Source organism: Amblyraja radiata, chromosome 3 (genome assembly GCF_010909765.2).
Source record: "Amblyraja radiata isolate CabotCenter1 chromosome 3, sAmbRad1.1.pri, whole genome shotgun sequence".
Lineage (NCBI taxonomy): Eukaryota > Metazoa > Chordata > Chondrichthyes > Rajiformes > Rajidae > Amblyraja > Amblyraja radiata.
This window is the reverse complement of record NC_045958.1, coordinates 83,514,721-83,535,206: the sequence shown is the minus strand read 5'-3', so window position 1 is coordinate 83,535,206 and position 20,486 is coordinate 83,514,721. Positions and strand designations below refer to the sequence as shown.

At 40.5% G+C, this 20,486-nt stretch overlaps 1 long non-coding RNA gene across 1 annotated transcript; it reads right to left on the bottom strand.

The window, feature by feature from the left end:
* Positions 1-848: 848 nt before the first annotated feature.
* Positions 849-15,918, bottom strand: LOC116971232. Its single transcript, XR_004411443.1, has 3 exons — positions 15,691-15,918; positions 15,264-15,271; positions 849-858 (listed from the first exon to the last, which is right to left on the bottom strand). It is a non-coding gene; the product is annotated as an uncharacterized LOC116971232 (long non-coding RNA).
* Between the last annotated feature and the right edge of the window lie 4,568 nt (positions 15,919-20,486).

Below are 20,486 nucleotides of genomic sequence, written 5' to 3'. Positions count from 1 at the left end.
AATTGATGGAAGGGATGCCAAAGATCTAGGTGGGGGCATCTATTTTGAAAATAGCATACATCACAGATGGAATCTTATCAGGCATTGCAGATTAGTTTCATGCATTACATTATTCATTATGTTCCTGATGCTATGTTATTTAATCTTTTTACACTCTTTCATTCTTTCATTGATGCTTATTGTTTTGGATGAATGCAGGTTGATTAGAATATCTCAAACAATATTCAATTTTTTAAGGAAATCTGAACTCTCTCAAATTATCTATCTGATTCTTGGGGATAAAAATCGTCAGCGTGCATTTTATTTCTGAGTGCAACTGCTAACTTCTCAAATCCATCTGTGGGAAGTAGAAACCTATATAGTTAAGACTGGGCAGATTAAACAAAAAGTGACATGTGATAGGCACATCTCTTATCACAGAAAGCAGTAAATCCAAGAATGGATTTTGATATTTTTGTGTTATCCTGAGGGAGTTTGATTTCCTTATCTGAACACCATGATGAATACATTAACTGGATTTGCAGAATCACTTGATCCGTCTTTTTATAGGTAGCAAACATGGTGTGCATCTGTATCTGGATTGCTACCCAGAAAACAAAGTTGCTAATTGATTGTTATCTCCAGCCTGCACTTGTGAATAATTAATGAATGTCAGTTTTTTTAAGAATTAAGAAACTTTGAAGGTGACTTAACATCGAATAACAACAAAATGGTTTTGAGCTATGTACTTAAAGTAGTCACTCAGCAGTTAATTGTGTTGCCTCCCACTCAACAATGTTGTAGATTTACAGCTAAATCTGGATAGTTGGCCATGTCATTCATGAGAACTAAAAACATAGGAACAATTCATTCACTGTGCTTTATGCATACTCTTGTCACGTAAGATTTAAGGTGATTTTTTTAATCTCAACTCCACCTTCTCATACTGTTCCCAGATGCCTTGGTTTTCAAGTGTCTATCATTTTCTCCAGTGAATATGCTCAATGCCTGACAATCAGTAATCATTTTATGTCAAGCATTTCAATGATTCTTAACTCCATATCTCAGATCTGGATTGCAGATGCCTCATTCTCACACTATAAACTTAGTTTTATATCCCTCTGCTGGGGTAAGCATTGTTCCAGCGTTTATCCTGTAAAGACCTTCAGAAACTAGTATATGTCGATGAGGGTCCTCCTCATTCATCTGTGTACTCATTATGGGACTGGACAAGGGAAGGTAGGTCTAGTCTAGTCCATCTTTCCTCTCAGAGAATCCTTTCATTTTAGAAATCTGGTGAACATTTACACCTTTGATTCCCTCCTAAGTAAATATTTTATTTTCTTGAGTTTAAGAGATCCGGAACTCTAGCATTGTTTCAATTAGGCCTATTCATCTAGTAAGATATCTCTTATTTTATACTCTGATCTCTATAGTGAACACCAACCTAACATTTGCTTTTCTGATTATCTACTGAACGTGCACATTAACTGAGTCAACCTGGTCTCTCTTTATTTCAACATCTTTCAGTCTGGTGACTTTTAAAATATTTTGTTTTCTTTTTACCAAAATAATAACTTTATTTTACTGCAACATTCTTCCTAATTAACTGGTCTATCTATAGTTCAATTTGCAGATAATTTATGCCTTTCCCATGATTTAATTTCTCACAAGTTGACTTAGAAATATCAAGTGCATTTGATCCATATTGAAGACAAGGTACAATCCTTGCGGGCATTCCATTGGTTACAGCCAACTCCAAAATAACCTGTTTTCTACAAATCCATGTCAATGTATTACAACTAATATGATGTGTTTTGTGTGAGAATTTATTTTGTGTGACTGCTCCCTTGACTGCTATTCCAAAATCTAGATATATTACACCCAGCTGGACGGCTGAACACGATGCCTAAAAGCTGAGTCTCACGTTGCGAGTTGACTCAGCGGGCAGATTGTCGCTCCCTTCAGTTTCCCAGCGACAATCACCTGCCATAACGCGAGAGAGATCATGCACTGTTGTAGGTCTACACAGTGCATGATCTCTCTCGCGTTATGGCAGGTGATTGTCGCCTGCCCGCTGTTCCTGACGCTAATGCCTTGGGATCGTTGCCCTTCATGTTGGCGTGGAGGGGGAGGGGGGTATTGTGCTGTTTGATCGCTCCCTGCTATCCCAGGGACAGGGAGACACAGCGGCTTTTGAGACTGGTGGGCAATCACTTCCAAAGTGTCTGCCCACACAGTCAGTACACCTCTCCTACACTTGTCTCCCGCACTAAGATCATCCTGCAGAGAATGATCCCAGCCTAACCCAAGAGTCATGTCACCCCTGACAGATTAATGACGCCCCCCCCCCCCAACCTCTCTCCACCTCAACTCACGCCTGGGCACCAAAGCAGGCGGCGAACCCTGAGCTCCGTCTCACAACAATGGTGCGCATTTTCCCTTTGTAGGTCACATCAATAGATGCGGCCGCGCTGAATTCTATCTTTAAAACAAGCCACGGGATAAGAGGTCTTCTTTAACACTGTTGCTTATTAAAACATAACACTGTTGCTTATTAAATCAAACCTTCAATCAGGACTGGCTCAAGAGTAACTCGGGAGATGAACTTGGAACAGCGCAGAAATGACAATTAAACGGCAAACTTGTCATACCCGTGGGAACTCGGTTAAACTCTTGATCATACACTTGCAATCTCGTACACAACCACAAGTCTTTCACACGGGGTACCTCTTGTGTCAACTCGCAACGTGAGACTCAGCTATAACTGAACTGATCTCATCTGCCTGCACATGATCCATATCCCCCTATTCCCTGCACTTCCACGTGCTTGTCTAAATGCCTCTTAAACACCACTATTGCATCTGTCTCCACCACCACCCCAGGCAATGAATTCCAGCCCCACCCCAAAATATAACTGGAACGATTCTCAGTGCTAATTGATTGACATAAAAACTGGATCTTCTTTGCTCCTCTTTAACAAGTACCATAGAATCCTTTTGTTCCAACCTACTTTCAATGTCTATTCTGAAAGTTGCACCTGTAACAGCGTACCATATTTAATAAAGTATTAAAGTCATGCATTTTGTTTACAAGCTGAATGATATTTCAATGCAATGCCAACCTATAGAAACATTGTCAGAATGACCAAGTGGTGTAAATATTTTAAGTTTCTAAACCAGGGATTACTGGTTTCTATTGCAACATGGCAGCTGGCGTAGACAACATCAGAACTGAGATGCTGCAACATCTGGGTCCCAGAGCATGAGAATGGCTGCTGGACATGTTTAACATCTGCATAGCAACCAACTCCATTCCACGAGTCTGGCAGAAATCGAAGGTTGTTGCTTTACCAAAACCAGGCAAAGATGCCAATCTTCCCAGCAGCTACCGGCCTATATCCTTGCTGTGCCACCCATACAAACTGATGGAAAGATGCATACTGAACTGCATCACGCTGGATGTAGACGATGTCCTGAACAGGCTGGATTCTGCCACAAAAAGTCAACAACAGGACAACTGCTCAACCTCACTCAGCACATTGAAGATGGCTTCGAGTGGAAGCTGATCACACGTGCAGTATTTGTTGACTTGTTCGCAGCATATGACGCTGTAAACCACCGTACCATTAAAGCCAAACTGCAACAAACATTACAGAACTCTCATCTTGTCCAGTTCATCATGAAAATGATGGAGAACCACCGCTTCTTTGTATGCCTGAATGGTCAGAACAGCCGTTGGAGACGCCAAAAGAATGGTCTCCCACAGGGCAGTGTCCTTGCCCCAACGTTGTTCAATATATACACCAACCCATCACCCTGAAAACTAGGTTGTTTCTGTATGCTAATGACTTATGCATCGCAACGCAATCCTCAGACTTCAGCCAGATTGAGACCGTACTAGAGGCTGCTCTGCAGAATATGACAACATATTACTAACAGAATTCCCTGCACCTAAATCCAACAAAAACACAGAGTGCAGCGTTCTATCGCCAGAACCGTGATGCAAAACATCAACTGCAGGTGCGATGGAATGATGTCCTGTTGGAATACTGCAAAGCCCCAAAGTACCTAGGTGTGGTCCTCGATCGCACAATATCATATCGCTAACATGTTGAGAAAATCAAGGCAAAGGTCAACACCCGGAACAATGTCATCGAAAAATTGGCAAACAGCTCATTTGGAAGTGAACAAACAACAATCCGCACTGCAGCCCTGGCACTCTGTTTCTCAGTGGCAAAACATACAAGACCCGTCTGGAGCCGCTCTAAACATGCATGCAAGGTGGACTCTGCATTGAACACTGCCTGCAGGAAAACCACAGGATGCCTGAAGCCGACAAAGGTTGAACATCTGTAAGAGCTGGCTGGCATCGACGAACCATCTCGAAGACACGATCGGACAGCTGCAGTAGAACGCTTCAATGCGGACACAGACCCCTGTCACCCCTTATACAATCACCAACATGTCAAGAAACGTTTGAAGAGTTGGAACAGCTTCATGGAACTAGAGCCAACTGTGCCAGGCACCAAAACCAAATAACAGATGGCACCAGGACACCACCTGCCTTCTACTATCTGGAAAGCCCTAAACTGGCTCTGCACTGGAGTGGAACGTTGCGGACTCAACCTGAAGAAGTGGAGCTTCTTGGACTCTGACAATTGCAACTGTGGAGAGGTACAGACAATGGCCCACCTACTGACTTGTGGTGGAGAGGCATGCACTGCGGATGATCTCCACAGTGACACAGATGTGGCACTGGCTGTGGCAAAGCATTGGCAGAACTTCAGATTCAGATTCAGATTCAATTTTAATTGTCATTGTCAGTGTACAGTACAGAGACAACGAAATGCATTTAGCATCTCCCTGGAAGAGCGACATAGCAAATGATTTAAATAAATAATAATAAGTGATAATAAGTGTCCGGGGGGTGGGGGGGTGATTGGCAGTCACTTCATCTGACAAACAAGCGAATGATTGCAATTTTTAGAAGTGAATGTTTGCCATTATTGGTGACCTGTCTGAGTGGTTGTGAATTTTATTTTTTTGGTTAGATACAGGGTCCCAAACCAAAACATTGCTCTTTTATTCCCAACACTGATGCTGCCATGACCCATTGCTTTCCTCCTTCACTTTGTGTTTCTTCAAGATTCCAGCATCAGCGGTTTCTTATGTCCTTATATGTGGGATGTTTTAGCCAAAGCCAGCAGCAATTCTTGGACATCCATAACTGCTCTTGAACTCATTGGGTTGTTAAGTCCTTTCATGAATTATGCACATTGCTGCTAATGGAGCCACATATAGGCCAGATCAATCAACATTGTAGATTTTCTTACTTAAGGGAGTTAAATAAATCAGATGGGTTTGCATAAGAATCATTCTAATTTTTCTTGGACTTCAAGCTTATTAATTTAAATTCCACAACTGCAATACTGGAATTTGAACTTGGATTTCTGGACATTTAGTCCAGGCTTCTGGATTACCAGTTTGCTAATTTAACCACTGTGTCTCCTTCAGTTGATGCATCAATAGGTTTAATTATTCAATCTGCACAGGTATCTGTATCCATTGCAAAGCACCAGTCGATGGGCTTAGAAGTGGGATGTGAATTTTAGTGTGGAAAGAAAATAAATGTTTTGAATATCTGAATCCATAACATTAAACTTGCATACAGCAATAAACATTTATCAATGAGGCCTCTTATATTTCCTGATGCATTTGGAGAAATTCTAAGCAATAATCAAAGTGTACTGTTAGCAACTTGTCCTTACCATTGCTGAGACCACATTTGATTGGTGTTGATGAGGAAAGAATTTTCACGGAAGTATAGCAAAGTTCAAAATGTATGGGTTTAAAATTTGAGAAGAAATCCAGAGAATTAAGTCTGAGATAAAACAGACTTGGATTTCTTTGTGAAGCGTCCATAATATAAATGTTAATAGATGTTACATTTGGATTGTGTGCATCTATAATTTAGAAATAAAAAGTATTTTAAGGAACGGTTCCAATCAGAATGTTTACTTACCTCACAGTGTTGGATGCTACTTGAAGGTATTAAGAAATTACTTTAGTTCAAATTGCTTCTTATGAGAATGAGAGTAATGGGAGTAGATATGGGTAGAAATTCTTCTTCCAAATATGAGACTTAGTGGTCTGAATCTTGCATGCTGTAGCTGACACTACTTGAATCCACCACAGTCAATGACTTGCACCTATTTGTAGAGACACATTGGACGCATTTGGTTGGGCATCTAGCTGAGCAAGGCATCAATGGGTATGTGAACAGTCACATGGGGTATCTGGGATCAACCTTGCCCACAACAAGTGACTGGACAGGATTCTCCCAAATAGCCAGCCCAAGCTACCCAACAGCTGTGGTTTAACAGAATGCTGCAATAGTTTCATAATTCCAATTATTCTAAACTTTAAATAATTATCTTAGACTCCTTTTGGAAAGTGTTGGAATATTAAGGAAGATTATTGCAGAAGGTACACAAAATTGCTGGGGAAACTCAGCGGGTGCAGCAGCATCTATGGAGCGAAGGAAATAGGCGACGTTTCGGGCCGAAACCCTTCTTCAGAAGATTATTGCAGAGGAAGCTTAATGCAAGGTTATCAGCACCTGGGCAAAGCTCCAGCAACTTGGTTTAGATTCTAATTGTAAGGCTTGCTTTATTAAAACATTATTTTTTTTTTAATTTCCCTTTCTCTTCTTCCCTCAGGAGGCTCGTGCTCTCTAATTATTTTTTTTGCACAATTCTGTTATCCAAATTGACATTACTAGCACACCCCGTTGAGTTAAGTGAGCTTGCTGGTCCTGTGCCAGATTGCTAGGAGATTGTCAAGGGTTTTGAATCTACGAGTAAGTTTGGAATTTCCATGTGAGCATGCACACATCAAATTCCAAACTCCATATTTAAATTGGACAAACGTGGACTGCTTGCCATGTAACTCCTGACATCCAACACCAGCTAATGATTTCTTACCCTCAAATTAATGCACAATTGTGCCTTGAAGAATGACCAAGGGAAATACAATGAATTAAATTCAAATGCATAGAAACCTTATGGTAACAACATGCTCGATGGAAATTGATTTTTTTTTGTTTCAAGAGACTGCCTTTTCTTTCTTCAGTGAGTCATAAAATATTATATAACAGTAGAGGTGCCAAATTCACAGATCCAAAATGCAAGGTTGTATCCCACAAATGAAAAGAAAGGTGAGGAGCAATTCAAATAGGCAATTTATTTAAACAAGATAAACGTTTTTAAAATATATTCTTCTTAATTGCTTCATTTGCACCAATGATTTTCAACTTCTATTTTGCTAAATTTAAACTATATTAGTTTGAGTACTTTGGGGATTTTTCTTGCAGTTGTGTTCACAGTGGACTTTGAGGAATGAGCTCATTCAATAAGGTTAGATCACCAAGAAAATATTTTCCATAAATGCTGACTGATTAGGATTGGGATATTGACACAAGTGAGTGGCGTTGGTGGGGATGGAGAGCCGGGGGTGTGAAGGGGGGAACTTTGAGAGAACAAATTGTTCTGATGTAACTTTGCATCCCAGAACATCTGTGAAGTTGTGATTGCTGCTGTGTTGTAAGGCAACGATGTTTAACCAACGTGTAAAAGGACTGAGGATATGATACAGGCAGGTAATGGCTGATAATATTCTTTATCTTTTGTTTTTCCGTTTTGTCTTTAAGCATCTGTAATTACTCGGGAGAGGTGATCATGAGTTATATTGCATTCAATTCTGTTCTTGTTATACTTTATACATGTTTGTTAAAATAAATGGATTGTTATGCTGTTTAACAATCTGTTAGAAGTCATTTTTATATTGGATTTGCTAAAAATCGTGGGTTTCTGTCCCAGAAGTGTCATGAGAGATTTCTATGGATTTATGAGAAAAAAAAAAATGATCTCATAATGCAGCTTTTATTTTGTGTGGGATTTCAAATAAAAAATAGGGGTGATGGGGTTTACATTTTTGCTCTTTGAATCATTATGTCCATGTATTTGGACTGCTACTAGTTTCCTCCCGGAGTTAGAAAGTTGGAGGTTATAGAAGGGTTATGTTCAGAGGTATTGCTTGTCTCAGTGTTATTCTTTATATATTATTGGTGTTTTGTTCAAATTATTTTTTGCTTTATTTCCCCTGATGAGAATTCACTGCCAAGTGGTAACAGGCTTTTGTTTGCTGAATAAGACCATTTAAATACATTTTACCACCTAAAGTTCAATTTACTTGCCTCGAGTATGCGAAGAAAATGGTATAAAGCATATATTGGTACCCTGAGGAAAAACAGTGTTCACATCTAATGGAATCAAACATACCGTTCTAAAATCTTGGATCAACTGTGTGGAAATTATGATGCTTGCTGCATCACTATCGGTTTCTTTTTAAAAGGGGTTAGAAATAGTAAATGGCCTGTCCCACTTAAGTGACTTTTTAGGCGTGTGCAGGAGACTCTGCGCTCGCCTCATGGTCGCCACATGTTCGCTGGTGGTCTCTGGTGACTTACCTTCATGGTCGCGAGGAGTTCATGCATTCTGGAAACTAGTCATGGCCTCAGTATGGTCGCAGCAAATCTTTCAACATGGTCGCCATGGAGAAAATCGATAATCCTGTAGTCGAAGGTGCAGTGGTAGTGGGGTCGCCATGTAGTTGTAGGTAGTCGAGGAAGCCGTAGGTAGTTTCAGTTAATCTCATTTGCTGACCAGGCATTTTAATTGGGGTAAAAAACGTAAGCACGAGTTTTCAGAACCAAGGAAAACCGGGGGGTATTGTTAAATGCCTTTCCGTTGACGGGGCGGTCTTCACTTTTGTAGCCGGTGGTTGAGGCCTCTGCGTCAGGGCGATCAAGCTCCCCCATCGGGGGGGGGTCTCAGCTCGAATGTCCAGTGACTTTGGAGCTTCCCGATATCAGTCTCTGCCGGAGACTGCGAGCTCCTCGATGGTGAAATCCGCAGGAGCGTCGATCCCAGGCAAAGGATCGCAGGCTCGGCTGGTAAGTCCACTGCCCCGCAGTGAGACTCAGTCAGTTTTGAGCAAGGCCACCAGCTCTTTCAGACTGACCTTTGGGTTGAGACCCTTATTCAGACGAGCCAGAGATGCTGCCTGTCCCGCTGAGTTACTCCAGCATTTTTGTGTCTATCTTCGGGGCAAGGCCACCAGCACAGCGACCGGAGATACGATCCGTAAAGCAATCGCATCTCTGGCAAGGTAAGAGATTGAAAAATGTTCCCCTTCCCCCCCACACCACATAAAACAAACCAGAAAACATTAACACATACTTTTAAAAATGCACTAAAAACATCAAAAAAAGACAAAAAGACAGACAGACCGACCTTTGGCGAGGCTGCCATCGCAGATGGCGCCACCCTGTGGAATATCAAGGGCATCTTCCAGTATTTTATATGGTACAACCAACATGTCCAATTGGATGGGTTCAAAATAGGTGGGAAGTCGGAACTGTACACTTAAAAGCCATTTAAGAACTATAATCCACAAAACCCAATGATCTTGAGCCAGGGGGTTAATAATGTTTCGATGAGGTGTAGGAGCACTCCGAGCACAGCAGAAGGCATCCTGAAAATAACATGCCAGAAAAGAGAATGAGAAATAGAAGGTGGCATGAAGAGGGACTGTAGTAGAAGAATCTCAGAATAGTGCATCATCTCCAGTACTGAATTGCAATCGTTAATTTAACAAATAAGAATAAATGAGAGTCCCTGGTGATGCCCATTCTGAACAAGGGTGGAACACGGCGCAAAATGTCATGAACTTTTTTCTCCAGCTCCATATAACCATATAACAATTACAGCACGGAAACAGGCCATCTCGGCCCTACAAGTCCGTGCCGAACAACTTTTTTCCCTTAGTCCCACCTGCCTGCACTCATACCATAACCCTCCATTCCCTTCTCATCCATATACCTATCCAATTTATTCTTAAATGATACCAACGAACCTGCCGCCACCACTTCCACTGGAAGCTCATTCCACACCGCTACCACTCTCTGTAGCTCTTTCTACCAGAAGTGGATAAATGACTGACCATGCGCAAATTCCTTCTCTTTCATCACAAAAGCCTTTCTTTAGCCAATTCTATTCAATCCAAACGATATTGAGAAACAGTTGAGTGCACAGGAAACAGCAGAAGCTATGTAACACCTGTGGGACAGCATAGTGGTGTAGCTGGTAGAACCACAACTGGTAGTTGGTAGAACCACAGTGTCAGAGATCCAGGATCAATCCTGACCTTGGGTGCTGTGTGTATGAAGTTTGCACATTCTCCCTCTGTCTGTGTGGGTATCCTCTCATTTAGAAACATAGAAAATAGGTACAGGAGTAGGCCATTCATTTGGTTGATCAACCAAAATCAGTACCCCGTTCCTGCTTTTTCACCATTTCCCTTGATTCTGTTAGCCCTAAGACCTCTATCTAACTCTCTCTTGAATACATCAAGAATTGCCAAAGACATGCACATTGATAGGTTTATCAGCCACTGTAAATCACCTCCTGTTTGTAGGTGAGTGGTACAATCCAGTGGGAGTTAATGAGAATGTGATGAAAATAAGAAAAGGAATGAATGTAAAATTAGCAAAAAAAATTGGTTGATGATCAGCATGGACAATGTGAGTTAAACTGCCTGTTTCAATCCTCTATATTTGTTTGATTCAATTACTCTAATATCAGGCTGAAAATATTCCAGTTGGCCAAAAGAAAACAGATATGCAAGATATACTCTTTGGCCAGACAGCGTCGACATGAAGTTAGTATTTCAGGTCAGTTACCTTTTATCAGAATTGGGAAGAGGGGAGAGAAAAGGGAAGGTAGTAATAGGGTTGAAGTTCAGGCGAGATTAAAAGCTTAATGGGAATCGTGTGTTGGGAAACAAAATTCCAAACTCAATGGAACAGTGTTGTTCATTTCAAATCGTTGAACTTGCTGTAAATTCCAGAATGTGAAATTTAAGAAGGATGTGAAGAAGAGTGTCTCTAAAAGTTAACATTGTGCTTTGTTGGAATATTGTGGGAGCTGCGAAGACATTGTGATCTGAGTAGGAGCAGAACGGGCAATTAAAATGTCAGGTAAATGAAAGTTCAAGGGCTGTATGCGTGTTGAATGGAAACATGATCGAGATGGAATAACTGGAGCACGGGGTGCAGTTATAACTGGAAACCAGATGGGAGAAGTGGCCAAGGTTGCTTTGGCAGATATTGGACAAAGCTACTTGTGGCTATCTTAGCCCAGTGAACATAGTTGAGAAATTAAGGAAGGGAAGAATCAGAGAGGGGTTATGGGAATGTGAAGAATGGTGAATATCAGCAGCCAAGGTGATGAAATGTTCAAGCCAAGTTGTTCTAGAAAAGCCACCACACAATTCAATAACATTGAATAAAGGTTCAAGTACAAATAAATGCAGAACTAATCCAATCTAGCCATGTATTGTCCCTATAATCAATTATTAGTCATCAAAGTAATAGAAAGTGGTGTAATTACACTCAAAAGGCACTTATTCACGAAAACACAAAGTGGTTCCACCAAGTTAGTGTTTCTTCTGACCACATTAAGGCATTGGTCCAACATCAATCAATAAGCTGAATTCCATAAGTGAGTTAAGATTGGCTGCCCTCAACATAATGGCAGTTTAGACCAAGTGTGGCATCGTGGAGCCCTGGTACATGAACATCAATGGGGGAAATGAAAGGAAAAGCACTTCAGTGAGTGGAGTCATATTTCACACAAAGGAAGATAGTTGTGATGTTTGGTGGTAAACCATCCCTGCCTTGGGACCTTGCTGAGGGATTTCCTCAGGGCAGCATTCTTGGCTCAATCATGCTTCATCAATCACTTTCCTTCCATCAAAAGGTCAAAAGTGGTCATGTTGGCTGATTATTGCACAATGTTCAATTGCACCAGCAATTCCTCAGCAAATGAAACAATTCATGCCTCCTTGAGCACGCATTTGAGCTTTTAGTGATAATGATTAATTGTTCTGCTGAGAATCTACAGGAACATAAACTATTGACCTTTCTTCTGTGTCTCATGTGGAACTCCTGCTGCATTCTGAATATGTTTGCAAGTGCAATAGAGAGAAAGGAAATAAACTGGGAAATGTTCACTTTATATATACAATTTATTTCCTTTCTCTCCATTACACTTGCTTCATATACTTTTTATCTCTGTAACTCAGCCAGTATTACGTTCTGTAAAAGATCAGAGTGGTTAAGAAAGGAAATTTGAAGATTGTTTAATTAAAAAGTAAAAATTAAAGTAGTTATCATTGTTAAATGTAATGTCTAATCAATACACGAGGAAAGAGTCTGATTCTTTGTCAGGGTAATTTCATTATAATTGAGCCAAATATGTATTTCTCTGCATCCCTACATAACTCTGAGAACATGGTGATGACATGGTGATGACACCATGGTTAACTTGCCAATTAGTTCACCGACATGGGATAATAATCTAGAAAACCCAAATTCCACCATGGCAGCTGGGGAAATTAAATGTGAGTAAATAATTAAAAAATGGTGTTAAAATTAGGCTTGAAACAATTAACTGTGACACTATTGGATTGTAGCACAAAAACTCACCAAGTTAATATTTGTTCTTCAGGACCGGAATTCTACTTCCACATGGTCTGGTTTATATGTGCCATATAGTAGAGTGATTGGCTCTTAGATGTTCTCTGAAGTGGCCTTGCAACCACTCACTTGACCAAGTATGTTTTATGTGAAACAGATGTGGTGTCGTAACTCAAAGGGGCGCCGACTGGAGGGCAATTAAGGATGTAAATTAATGCTGAATTAAATTAAAAAATATATACATAATTTTCTGATGTAAAGAATGCTTCCAAGTTTGTGAACATAGGGTAGGAAGGAACTGCAGATGCTGGTTTACACCGAAGATAGACACAAAATGCTGGAGTAACTCAGCGGGACAGGCAGCATCTCTGGCTCGTCTGAAGAAGGGTCTCAACCCAAAGGTCAGTCTGAAGAAGGGTCTCAACCAAAAACATCATGCATTCCTTCTATCCAGAGACGCTACCAGTAACTCTATCATTTTGTGTCTATCTTCAAGAAAATAGGGTTTCTTTTTTGCAGTTAGAAACAAAGAGACATAGTATCTATATTTAGAGGTCTCACCACGAGAGTTACTGCTTTGTGATGAGGCATGCACATGCTGCATGGATATAGATTTTTAAATCTCCCTGCTCCCGTTTCAATGATCAGTGGTGATGTTGTAATTGCTATTTCAAAGTTGGCTTTTTGGGAATGATCCAAATATCCAAACACAGGTAAAATGATTTCCAATTTAAATTTACATTTGGATTGGGAATTAGCTAGACTGATTCTGATCCTAGGCTTAAAATTAACCACATTCATCAGCGGAAGATCAAAGCAAAACATTTACAATGCTGCAACATACAATTGTCGCTGAAATACAAATCAACATTTTATTTCAGAAACTGCAACATTGCCGTTTCATTTTCCCATTTCAAATCCCTTGGAAATTTGTTCTTTATCTATTTGTGCTGTCTCCAAAAAATAAATTGCAAATAAGCCTATTTATTTACAGATAGCAGAACAATCTTGCTGAAGGGTTAATGTTAAGAATCTAGATTGAATTTGTCCTCGTGGATTCTCATGACCATGTAACCTAAATTACCTGCAATAGCCCAGTTGTAGAATTAACCCAATGGGAAGCACTATTGTGGGAAGTGATTATATGCACATTGAACAGCAGAGATTTCTTTCATGGCTTACCAGTATTGTTGCACTCACTGATATTGCTGGTAATATGTGATTTGGACAATAACAAAACAGTAGTCAGGAGAGTAGTGAAATACAGGGATTGTTGCCAAATCAGATCTTAATAATGCGCCTGAACTAAAACGCTGTTGACAGAATCCTCATGTAGAGAACCCAAACGACAGGTGACATTTTAAACAATACTAACTGAAAATTACATAGAAAATTACATAGAAGTGCTTTTTACAATAATTATTCATTATTCATCCTAGTCACTGCGTGAACATAAACTCTCAACCTTTACTGTGCTTGATGTAGAATTTGTGCTGCATTCTGAATATGCTTGCAAAGATAATGAAAGGAATGGAAACAAAGTGGTAAATTTCCACTCAACATTTGCTTTTTGTCTTTGGCAACTAATTATTACATTTCACAGTGGACAAAAGAAGGAATCTGATGACTAGTTAGTTTCATTATTATTAAATTTGACATAAATAACTGAACAATATAATGAGTGAGAGCCTATTCTCTTGTAAAGAGCTTTGATACTTGTAATGTGTGACTATCCAGCAGTCTATTACGCATGGGCTCATAATATGGTACAGAGCAGAAACTGTTCAAATCTTCTTTCGTCAAATAATCATACAATTTCCCTTCGGAATCTTATCATTGAATACTTCTGTGTCATTTAAGGAAGATACTTTCTGAAATGTTAAAACTTGCTTGATAAAATATATTGCCTTTTCTCTGATTTGATGTTGACAATTTTACATTCTTCCCTGTGCTCTGTAAGGTCAATTTCCTGATGTTTTTGCTCATTAGCTGTAGGAAGGAAATGTTGTCCAATCTTGCTATTTGTATCCTTTTGACATGGGATTGATCAACTGCTGTTAATCAAGGATAGGGAATGTTATCTCTGTTATATTAACCTGACAATATTACATGGAACATTGTCCTGCAGCACCAGAGGATCAACCACCCTCAACAATTGCTATTCCACCATCAAAGATGCCCATGACTCCACACCCTCGATCGCACTTTGCGGAAATCTGACCACCTGGCTGTGCATATAAGCAGTGACTGAAGAGTGCAGCCCCAGTGCTAAGGACTACACGGAGCTGGTCAGGGGAGACAGAGGAATGACTCTGGGATTGCTAGAAGTCAGTAGAACGGGCGATGCTCAATGACCTGGGAACATACCTGAATGAATGGTTATTGCCAACTTCATAAGGAAATGTAAAAAGTCACAGTCATAGAGTGATACAGTGTGGAAACAGACCCTTCGGCCCAACATGCCCACCGGCCATCAATGTCCCAGCTACACTAGTTCCACTTGCCTGCATTTGGTCCATATCCCTCCAAACCTGTCCTATCCATGTACCTGTCTAATTGTTTCTTAAATGATGGGATAGTCCCTGCCTCAACTACCTCCTCTGGCAGCTTGTTCCACATACACACCACCCTTTGTGTGAAAAAGTTACTTCTCGGATTCCTATTAAATCTTTTCCCCCTTGAACTATGTCCTCTGGTCCTCAATTACCCTACTCTGGGCAAGAGACTCTGTGCATCTACCCAATCTATTCCTCTCATGATTTTGTACACTTCTATAAGATTTCCCCTCATCCTACTCAACCTCTCGCTATAGCTCACACCCTCTAGTCCTGGCAACATCCTCGTAAATCTTTTCTGAACCCTTTCAATCTTGACAATATCTTTCCTGGTGCACAGAACTGAACACAATATTCTAGATGCGGTCTCACCAATGTCTTATACAACTGCAACATGACCTCAAAACTTTGTTACAATACTCTGACTGATGAAGGCCAATGTGCCAAAAGCCTTTTTGACCACCTTATTTACCTGTGACTCTACCTTCAAGGAACCATGCACCTGTACTCCTGGATCCCTCTGCTCTACAACACTAACCAGAGGCTTACCATTTACTGCCTTGTACGACGTCACAAAATGCAACGCCTCACACTTCTCTGTATTAAATTCCATCAACCACTCCTCCGCCCACCTGGCCAATCGAGCCAGATCCTGCTACAATCTTTCACAACAATCTTCACTATCTGCAAATCCACTCACTTTTGTTTCATCGGCTAACTTGCTAATCTTGCCCTGTAGGTTCTCATCCAAATCATTGATGTAGATGACAAACAGTAACGGGACCAACACTGAACCCTGAGGCACACCACTAGTCACAGGCCTCCAGTTCGAGAAGCAACCTTCCAACATCACAATCTGCTTCCTTCCTTGGAGCCAATTTGCTATCCATTCAGCTACCTCTCCTTGGATCCCATGCGATCTAACCTTCCAGAGCAGCTTACCATGCGGAACCTTGACAAACCTTGTTCCCACAAAAACCATCTGAGTATTCCCCAACCAGAAGCCTTGGATGAACCAGGAGGTCCACAATCTTGGGTTCTTTTATTCACTGAAATGTTTTTTGTTTGTTTATTACATTATCTATTGTGTACTGTGTATACAAATGCGTCATGCTGCTGCAAGTAAGAATTTCATTGTTCCATTTTGCTGCATATGACAATAAAACACTCTTGACTCAAAATACAGCTGGAAGTTTGAAATAAAAACTGAAGGTGCAGAGAATAATCAGCAGGCAATATGGCCTGAGAAAAACATAGTTAACGTTTCAGTATGCTCCAACACATCCTTATTTTTACTTTGTACAGCACTTCAAGAATTGCGGACTCTAATAAAGAACCAGTTTGGGCTTCCCAACTCAAAGAACAACTGATGAATCCCCTTGGAATGTGCTTTCGTTTGGTAGTTTGCTGAGTTGGACCATATAGATTCTAGCCTAATGGTGGTCATTATAGCTCTGCAATAGATCATGAAATTTACCATTCTACTCCCACCTCCTCTCTCCTCCATGCATTCTTTATCATTTTGCAATGAGTTCTAATTAGAACATAAATCAACCTAATCTTTGATATCTATGCCCAATAAATGTATCAATCTCAAGCATTGCAAACCCTAACTGATGCCTCAGCCATGAGGGGGAATGAATTGTGCTTTTCCTTTATACCACAGTATGTGTAGCAACAGGCTTCCTGATTTTAATCTTGAAGAGCCTGTTTCTAATGTTGAGAAAATTATCATTGTATGGTGGATATTCCTAATTATATTTCCCTATAGTTTGTTTAACTTTGGTTGTCCTCGCCTTGATCCACCGATTGCAACTCTAGTTCTTCCCCACCTGTTCTGCTTATGCACACCACTTGAGCCATACATGATGATCTTCAGATTAGAGGAAGGAACTGCAGATGCTGGTTTAAACCGAATAGAGTCACAAACTCAGCGGGACAGGCAGCATCTCTGGAAAGAGTAGGAGATAATGGGTCCTTTTCAGAATGGCAGGTAGTGACTAGTGGGATACCGCAAGGCTCAGTGCTGGGACCCCAGCTATTTATAATATATATTAATGATTTGGACGAGGGAATTGAATGCAACATCTCCAAGTTTGCAGATGACATGAAGCTAGGGGGCAGTGTTAGTTGTGAGGAGGATGCTAGGAGGCTGCAAGATGACTTGGATAGGCTGGGTGAGTGGGCAAATGCATGGCAGATGCAGTATAATGTGGATAAATGTGAGGTTATCCACTTCGGTGGCAAAAACAGGAAAGTAGACTATTACCTGAATGGTGGCCGATTAGGAAAAGGGGAGATGCAACGAGACCTGGGTGTCATAGTACACCAGTCATTGAAAGTAGGCATGCAGGTGCAGCAGGCAGTGAAGAAAGCGAATGGTGTGTTAGCATTCATAGCAAAAGGATTTGAGTATAGGAGCAGGAAGGTTCTACTGCAGTTGTACAGGGTCTTGGTGAGACCACACCTGGAGTATTGCGTACAGTTTTGGTCTCCTAATCTGAGGAAGGACATTCTTGCCATAGAGGGAGTACAGAGAAGGTTCACCAGACTGATTCCTGGGATGTCAGGACTTTCATATGAAGAAAGACTGGATAGACTCGACTTGCACTCGCTAGAATTTAGAAGATTGAGGGGGGATCTTATAGAAACTTACAAAATTCTTAAGGGGTTGGACAGGCTAGATGCAGGAAGATTGTTCCCGATGTTGGGGAAGTCCAGAACAAGGGGTCACAGTTTAAGGATAAAGGGGAAATATTTTAGGACTGAGATGAGAAAAACATGTTTTAGAGTGGTGAATCTCTGGAATTCTCTGCCACAGAATGTAGTTGAGGCCAGTTCATTGGCTATATTTAAGAGGGAGTTAGATGTGGCCCGTGTGGCTAAAGGGATCAGGGGGTATGGAGAGAAAGCAGGTACAGGATACTGAGTTGGATGATCAGCCATGATCATATTGAATGGCGGTGCAGGCTCGAAGGGCCGAATGACCTACTTCTGCACCTATTTTCTATGTTTCTATGTTTCTATGAGAGAAGGAATGTGTAACGTTTCGGGTCGAGACCCTTTTTCAGTCTGAAGGAGGGTCTCGACCCGAAATGTTACCCATTCCTCCTCTCCAGCTATGCTGCCTGTCCCGCTGAGCTACCCCAGCATTTTGTGTCTATCTTCAGAGTGGATACCCACAAGATAATCTGTACTTTCAGAACAGGATTGAAATAAAACCCTACCTTGAGCGGGGTGAAAGAAATTGTCAAATCACCTTTACTACCCTTCCTCCAACCTTCATAATACATTCTGCTGCACGTTCCTGTCTTCTGACACGCAATGTATGACTCGGTGGATAAACATATTTTCAATGACTGTGGTATTGAGACATTACTGTGGTCAGAATGATCAGCAAAACGTGTCTTAAATAATGAACTTTTCAAAGTGCCTTTCCATTTTAAGACAAACTCATTGAGCTGCTCAATGACACCCAACAGTAATAATAATAATAATAATAATAATGCATTTTATTTGCTGGCGCCTTTCTGGACACCCAAGGACACCTTACAGGACATAAAATCACAATACATTTAGCAATATTAAAATCAAGTTGATTAAAAACAAAAAACAAAAAAAAACAAAAAATACACAAAACATTTTAAGTCATTAAAATCAGGGTGAACATGGTGGAAGTTATGTCGGGTATGCTAATCTAAACAGGTGCGTTTTGAGTTGTGATTTGAATTGATCGATAGTGTCCAGGTGATGGATGGGAGGTGGGAGAGTGTTCCAGAGACGTGGGGCGGAGCAGCTGAAGGCTCTGGCACCCATGGTGCTGAGTCTAAATGTGGGGACAGTTAAAATTGCAGCTGAGGAGGAACGAAGTGACCGGGAAGGAGTGTATGGTAGCAGCAGGTCAGAGAGGTATTGGGGAGCAAGGTGGTGTAAGGCTTTGAACAGTGTAACCTGTTGGTTTAATTAGGATGGCTGGTGGGTCATACTGATTAGAATATCATTTCAAAATAGTTTTACCCTGATTTTACATGCAAGTTAATAGTAAATGTAAATAGTGGTGGATAAAATGCAGCTAGATGGGGAACACTTGCCTCGTGGTCAGCAAAAGTAGGAAAGGTCAGACCTGGCAAAGGAAACATAAAACTCTGTCAACATCTGCTATTTTTACAGGTATGACATTTCGTTGAACTCTCCCACAGTGGGGTAACACAATGAAGTCCTGGATTGTTACAATAAATCCTCATTGATGTGCATTGATTGAAGAAGGCCACTTTCATTTGACATTTAATGTTTATGATTTCAGTAATGACGACTTTTTAATTCAAGTTGCTGAAATCATATTGACAACATCTATAGCTGGGAAACTATTTACATAACAGGGCATTTTGGCTAATACAAGAAGAAATTAGGAGATTGGAAGAAATCAACTATCGGGAGTGGGGTAGCTTGGATTTAATGTTAAAAGACCTCCTAATCCAAGAATCTGTACTCATAAATAGAGTAGGGGAATTTAAGTTCAGTTAATAGTGGGTCAGTTTATGTTCAATTAATTAAAATAAATGTATGTCTGGATAAAAAAAGGTTTGTCAATGTTATGGTGACTTTGCAATGATTGGATTGCCTCAATGGAAGGCAATCGGATTTCTTTACTGTCCATCTATAATGGCTTATTCAGCTGCTCTCTCAAGTGAGCTAATAAGCCACTTGCTTCAAGGGTTGAAAGACTTGACTAATATTTATCCCATAAGCAACATCAAATGTAAAATGATTTTCTTGCTCATTATCACATTTCCTTCCATGGGATCCTGCTGCCTAGCAATTAGCTGTGAAATGCCTGAGGACATCCTAGGGTAATGAAAAATACAGTGTAAATGCAATTTGTTCCTTTTTTCCTTCTATTGTCCTACGTTAAGTTCCGAATAGGATTAATGGCTACCTTGGAAATCATCTGTATTGTCTGAACAAAATGGTGCCCACAATTTTATCAATGGGAATAATGTTGCTTGACATTGTGTTGAGAGGTGCCCAATCTGGCAACATTTAAAGAAGCAGTGGAATCTGGATTAGTGATTTACCAATATGTATATTCATTTTACAAAAGCCATGTAAATCAAGTAACTCTTGTCCAAGTTATTTGTGTGTAGAGCGTCAAAACTGGTAAATGATGAATATTCATATATGTGACAGATACAATCTTGCACAGTTTATAATGGATGTAGAGACATAGTGAATTTGATTTAATACATGTAAACTCAAGATTAGGATATGGAGCCAGGGTTGGGGCAGCAATGGATTCCGTGTGTTAAGGGGGAAACATTTGATGTTTCAGAGCAGGAGAGAGATATCTTATCA